Here is a 7,392-nt window from a genome sequence, read left to right as displayed (position 1 = left end):
TTTACCTCGGGTGTGAAGCCGCAAAGTGCGAAGAAATCACCGCGGGTGCGAAAACCCCTGGGCAATACAAAAACAGAGGGGTTCCGAGCTTTTGCCATTTTTGGGCATTTCAAGCTCGGGTTAGGTGATTTTTGAGCAAGGTTTTCACGGAAAAACTTGAGGTAAGTCCCTTGTGATCATTTCTACTCCATAATATTGAATTATCATCGAATAATCCGATTAGATTACATGTTTTTGAGGTGTAAATCAGGGGTTTGAACTTAGGGATTTGAAAACGAAAATTTAAGATTTGGAGGTCGAGTTTTTATTGGAATTCGATAAAATTGGTATGGTTGAACTCGTATCGAAATGTGTGTTCGAATTTCATAAAAATTTTGACGGGTTCCAAGGGGCGGGCCCCGCGTTGACTTTTGATGATTTTTTGGAATAAATTTTTATGTCGACGTATTATTATCCGGAATTATTTTCGATAAATTTTAATGAAGTTATACAATTAATTTGGTTAGATTTGAGTGTTACGGAGGTCAATTAAAGCAAAAAGATGATTTTGAAGTATCGGCATAAGTTCAAAAAGGTAAGTGTCTTGTTTAGCCTCGAGTGGGGGAATTATCCCTTAGGCATTGAGTCTTATGTGCCATTTGTGAAATGTAAAAAGCCGTGTACGCGAGGTGACGAGTACGTACTTGGACTTATACGTGCAAAATTCATTGAATTAAAGTCTTAGGCATTATTGTGTAGTAAATTGGGAAATGATGAAAAATTATTAAATCACCTGTCTGCCATGCCTAAATCCTTATTGTTGAATTTATTTTTATATGATAATTTGATGTGATTGTTACTTGAAATATTTATGAAATATCGTGAGTATTGTTGGTTTAGTATTTCTTGGAAATAAATTCCAATATGAATTTTCTTATGCAAATAATTAATTTAAGCGAGCTTAAGAAGAAGTGTTAATATAATTATCTAAATTTGCATTAATGAAGGCTTTGCTTTATGCTGAGTAATTTCTATCTCTATTGATTATTTTTGGGTGTTATATACATTGTGTGGAGCCTTAGGCTATTTGTTGTGAAATTAATTGATTTTGTTATATCTTTGGAATTTGGTTGTGGCCACTGGGCAAATTGTGATATGAATTGATTTTATTATGTTGCCGTGTTAATTTTCCGTGTAAATTATTGTGTTGCGTGAGTTATTATTTTGGGGATATAAGGGTGGAATTTCACGGTTGATATTATGTGGGTATAAGGGTGGCATTTCACTGTTGTTGTGTTTGTTGGAATATTGTCTGGGCAGAGTGATAAGGGTGGCTATAGCAGCGATAAGGGTGGCAATAGGAGCGATAAGGATGGCTATTGATATTGTCTGGGCGGAGCGATAAGGGTGGCTATAGGAGTGATAAGGGCGGCAATAGGAGCGCTAAGGGTGGCTATTGTCAGGGACGATATGTGATGATGTGGGGTTGTGGTGTTGATAATTTTCGTGTGATGTTGTGATTTGCTTGTGTTTATTTTTATACCTTATGCAATTTGTCTTGTTGTTGGTAAATTGATAATAATCTGATTTATGTTGAAATTGAGAGCCTGTGGCCATTGCCAGGCGGATTATAAAATAAAATGTGGACACGAGGTGCCGTGAGTAAATAATGAGGATATTTGGAACGTGAATTGTCCTTGCAGTTGTGATATGAAATGTGGGCACGAAGTGCTGTGATGAAATGATAATGATTATTGGCACGTGAATTGTCCGTGCAGTTGTGATATGAAATGAGAGCACGAGGTGCAGGAAAAATATGATGATTTAATTATGGGCACGAGGTGCCGTGAAAATATGAAAATGGGCTGAGACCCGTATTTTTATGATTATGAAATGAGGTGTCACATGATGACTTTTTAATTGAAAGAATTATATTCAAAATTTTTATTTGGAAGGATTTTTATTCAAAAAGAATTATATGAAAGAATTGTATTTGAAAGATATTTATTTGAGGAAATTATATTTGAAAAGATTTATTGAAAGAATTATATTTGAAAAATAATTATTTGAGAAAACTACATTTGAAAGAGAGTTATTTGGAAGAATTATATGTGAAGGATATTTATTTGAAAAACTTGAATTAATTGGGCGTACATGTATTTATTAATTGTTGAGTGATATTTATGGTATTCTTGTTGTCTTGCTGCGCATACCACTGGTTGTTTTATCTTGCCCTTATTGCTATCTGTTTCCTAGTATTTTGTATATTATATTGCACACGTTATTAGACTAGTGAGTGTCTTGATTGTACCTCGTCTCTACTCCATTGAGGTTAGTCTTGATACTTACTGGGTACCGACCGTGGTGTACTCATATTTTACTTCTGCACATTTTTGTGCAGAGCAAGGTATTGGAGATATCGGACTTGAGCAGAGTTAAAGAGGGATCGTAAGGATTCAAGGTAGAGCTGATTGGCCGTCGCAGTCCTTTGGAGTCTTTTTATTTTATTGTACTGTTAATTTGTAATCAAACAGTATTGTATATTCGGTCCTCGTGATCATTCCATGTATTCAGTTAGAGTTCGTGACTCAGTACTACCAGTTTTGGGAGGTTGTATGTTGTAATTATTTCCACTGTAAAAAGATAATTAAAATCGGCTTACCTAGTCTTAGAGACTAGGTGCCATCACGACGTCTGTGGTAGGATTTTGGGTCGTGACACTTACTATACTATATATACATCTTAATACACACACACACACACACACACACGCATATATATATCTTATAGCTTATATACCAATTACTTAACCAATGTACAATATATTTAATTCTGGTTAGTTAATATATTTTTTTATATAAAACAATTAATGTGTTATTTCAGGATTATAAATGAAATTTTAAAAAAAATAACTAAGCATATTTTTACATTAAAATGTAATCATAATTTTATTCACTTGAAATAATTTTTTTATTGATTTATGGAATCCTTATTTAATGCACTCTTTTTTTCATTGGCTGAAAGATGTGACCTTTTCCATCTTATAAGTTGAGCTTTGATGCATAGAGTTGATGCATAGAGTCCAACAGTTGTGATCTAACAAAAAATATGCAAATATAGGAAGGGTTATAGTTAGTGCTTAGTAATAAGATTTAATATTCTATATTTAGAATTAGAATTCAATAGAATAATAATGATAATATATACTAGTACTAATTAGTAATATAGTAATAAGATATAATATTTTGGTGTTATGATATCTCGGGCTGGGGAGTATACATGCGATAAAAAAAATATATATCTGGAATATTTCTAAAATTATTATATATTTACAATTCAGACCGATTTCGGTCGGTATTTTGAAAATTAAATAAAAAATATTTATTTAATTCCGACTGATTTCGGTCGGTATTTTTAAAATTAAATAATTTTTTTTTATTAATACCGACCGATTTCGGTCGAAATACCTTAGCGACCATCATTTTTCCGACTAATTAAAAGCGGTCGGAAATCAGTAGCTTTTTCTCAATTTTCGACCGATTTCGGTCGATTTTCCTGGACTAAATTAGCCAGTTTTTTAGTAGTGGTCCCCCGGATCCGGTTCTAGCTCCAAGACCTCGGAAAACATTACCAAATATCCGCACACGATGAACAAAGGGTTGTGATATCCGTGCCCAACCATATATCACAGCGTAGATCTCGGCCCGTATCGACAACAAATCAGTGATTAACGAAAAAAGAAGATTTTTACCTTTTTTAGAGTTATACTAGGGATGAAACTCTACTACTATATAAAAGGGAGTGATTTTTATTCATTAGACACACTGTAACACGCATATCAAAGCAATATACATTTGTTTTCTCTGTTTCTAAGAGTTATTCAAAGTTCTTATTTTCGCTCATAGTTCATCATAAGTATTTGGCTTTGAATCGAGGGCAGAACAGTCACTAAGCTTAGACCCGAGCTCGAGCCTAACATCACAACTGGTTTGGTTATTTATTCTATCTCCAATTCACTTATTTAATGTTATTGATCACTCGTATTGAATCAGTCCACATATCCTTAAAATCGCGTATAAATTCAATTGTTATCCATTTTTAAGAGTAAACAGTTTGGCACCCACCGTGGGGCTGAGGATAATAGTGGTAGTTTGATAAAAATCTCCATAACATACCCTATTTTACACTTGTTCTTTAAGGTCTCAATTTCAGGTTAGCTTAAAAATGTCAAATTCTCAATCCGCTCACTTGAACATTGAGGATGTGTCTGGCCATCACGGCGAAAACAACAATCTGGTGCCTGGCAATAAAGTGCCCCCTGGTGATCCCAAGGGAGTACCAGTAGCAAACCCAGTCGATGCCAACTCACATGTGGCCATCGACGCCAATCTGCCGACCGACCTTGAGAACAACGTTCGTGGAGGAACCCGACCAACGACTCGAGCTACACCCGAAGGTGAAGACGACGGGATCAATCAGCAGGTGATCTTCAAAATGTTACAGGCCCAACAGTCGGCGATAGAACAGCTACAGAATTAAAGTCACGCCCCCGGCAGAGTTGAGTGCGAACCATCTCGGGAAAACACCCGAAGAAATGAGCAAGTCACAGAAAGGCTGGGTAAAGCTGAGCCCGGGACCAAACCAGAAAAAATAAAAATACTTAAGGAACTGACAAAGCGGGTCGAATCGAAGGAAAAGAAAATTGAGGCCAACGAGAAAAAAATGGAGACCTATAACTCTAGAGTCGTTCAAATCCCAAGAGTACCCTCGATATTGAAAGTCCTGATGGTAGGCTATAATCTTGTGTTTTAGTCGCGTATTGCACTCTAATTTACTGTACTTTAATTGAGTTGAAACTTTAATATCTAGTATTTTGCACTAATTGTGTATTTTATGCCTTGTAGGAGTGATTCCGATCTATGTAGATGTTGTGTAATGAATTCATGCTATTTTAGAGCTTTAAACTCCGAGTAAAATCCCAAGGATTAAGTGGGATCGTGTTTGGGGATCAACAGATCATAGTGCACTTTAAGAACGCAACGAAGAATCGAGTAGGTATACTGCGCATTGTCCAGTAAAATGCACATAACTTTTAGCTCAGAAATCCATTTGGGCTCTACAATATATCGTTGGAAATCTATTTAAAAGGGATACAACCTTCATATTTTACACTTTTCCAAATTCCCAACTGATACCACCCAGGTGCGCGACCAAGTGCGCGATCGCGCACTGGGCGAGCACTTGCGGCAGAACGGTGTGCAAAATGCGCGAGCAAGTGCACGAGCAAGTCCCCAGGTGCGCGACCGCGCATGTCCTATCTGGGAAGAGTCCTATTTCACTAAGAAAAGGGTAGTTTCATGCATTTTTGTTTCTGGGGCAGATTAAATACCCCAAAACACCATTTTAGAAGGACTTTTGGACAGATTTCGACCGAGGGAGGCCAAAGAGACTAACAAGGAGTTTGAAGAACACAAGCACAAGGATTTCATCATTCCTTCCTCACTCAAGATTTGGGTTTGGATTGTATTTATGTTTTCCTCTACTTTTATTTCATTTGTGAAGAACTTCTCCATGTCTATGGGGTAGAACCTTTTGGGTTTTGATAGATTTGGTGTATTGATGGTTGTTTGTGGATTATAACTCTATTTTTATGTATTTGAATCATTTTTGGAAGATTTAATTATTGCATCTATGTTCACTTGTTCTTGTAATCGAAAGAGGCATAACTTGTGATATATTTGCACTATATTGTTGGTTGAGTTCATAGACTCTTCTAAGTAATCGAAAGAGGCTACTTGAATCCTTGATTAAACCTAGTTAGGAGGATAATCGAAAGAGGTTCTCCTAAAGACCAATCCATTATGAATTCTTGCATATCTTCACCTAGCTTAAATTGGTTCATATTGTGAGGTTGAGACTTAATCGAGAGAGGAATTTTTACTAAATATTTGTACTGATAATTAAGTAAAATCGAGAGACTCACTTGAACATTAGAAGTTAATTATCTAGAGTTAGATACCGAACAATTATCTTTCACCTATCCTATCAACCCATATTTTCTCTCATTGATAACTCATTTGCTTACCTTTGTTGTGATTGTCATTAGTCAATAGCTGTAGAATTTATATTATTAATTATATAAACCTCAACTGTTGATCCTTTTGAATTGTAATCTAGCTACAAACTACGATAATAGTGTTTAAATCCAATCCATGTGTACATTATATTATACTATACTCTCTTTGACTAGCGAGCATAATTTAAGTGTGTGTTTTGTGCTCGTCAAATTTTGGCGTTGTTGCGGGGGATTGGCAATTAATAGTGTTAGAAATAGTTTGTAGTGCTAATTCAGGAATTTATTTTTATATTTACTTTTATTTTTGTTTTTCACGAGTTTCTCCTCCGTGTGCAAGCAAAATATTAAGTCTGTGGTGTATGACACGATCTTCTTGTAGAGAAGTAATACCTACAAACCGAAATTGGAAAAACACATGCGGTAATTGAGGAAGGAGAAAGAGTTTACCGTACGGTTCTTGGGGCAACCTTCAACCCAAGAACTCATGTCTAATAACGATGACAATGAGATAGAGGCAGCTGCAAGGATAGCTACTGAGGTAGCCCATAGAGCTGCTGAGGAAACTGTCGAAGACAATTGGGGTCGAAGATTCAATCTAAATCGATCCTTGGTTGAAGACCAGTTCAAGAATGCGCTACCAAGGCTTGGTAGAGCATTGGGTGACTATGCCAGTCCAGCCTACAATCAAGGATTGTTAAGTGTTAGACCACCTCCAATTGCAGCCAATAATTTCGAGTTGAAGCAAGGTTTGCTTCAAACCATTCAAAGCAGTTGCGTTTTCAGAAGGAAGATGAACGAAGATTCAAACACGCACCTGATGGACTTCGAGGAGATTATGAACACTTTTCAATATAATGGGGTGTCACAAGATGTAGTGTATTTAAGGGCATTCCCCTTTTCACTTAAAGATGATGCGAAGCAGTGGCTTCGAAGCTTGCCAAATGGATCAATTAGAACATGTGAGGAAATGATCGGAAAATTTCTTGATAAATATTTTTCCTTAGCCAAGACGAGCAATTTTAGAAGAGAAATCCATAACTTCTGCCAGAAAGATAATGAAACTGTTTTTGAAGCATGGGAGAGGTTTAAGGAGATAGTTACAAGGTGTCAACATAGCGGAATTGAACTCCGGATGCAACTCCAGGATTTTTGGGATGGATTGACGCCAGTCGCGCGTAGAACTTTAAGCAATGCAGTTGGAGGCCCTTTTATGAAGAAGACTCCAGAGGAGATAGTTACCATTCTTGATGAATTATCTGAATATGCTAATATGTATCCCTCAGAGAGTATGAAAAGAAGAAAATCAACTGGTGTTCACCAAGTTGATGCTTCTACAT

General features: G+C 36.3%; 1 non-coding gene across 1 annotated transcript; it reads right to left on the bottom strand.

Annotated features, from left to right (window-relative positions):
- Positions 1 to 7,070: 7,070 nt before the first annotated feature.
- LOC142178773 (small nucleolar RNA R71) lies at positions 7,071 to 7,177 on the bottom strand. The gene has a single exon (XR_012707026.1). It is a non-coding gene; the product is annotated as a small nucleolar RNA R71 (small nucleolar RNA).
- Between the last annotated feature and the right edge of the window lie 215 nt (positions 7,178 to 7,392).

The sequence above is a fragment of the Nicotiana tabacum genome, chromosome 24 (assembly GCF_000715075.1).
Source record: "Nicotiana tabacum cultivar K326 chromosome 24, ASM71507v2, whole genome shotgun sequence".
NCBI classification, from domain to species: domain Eukaryota; kingdom Viridiplantae; phylum Streptophyta; class Magnoliopsida; order Solanales; family Solanaceae; genus Nicotiana; species Nicotiana tabacum.
This window is presented reverse-complemented; position numbering and strand designations above follow the sequence as displayed.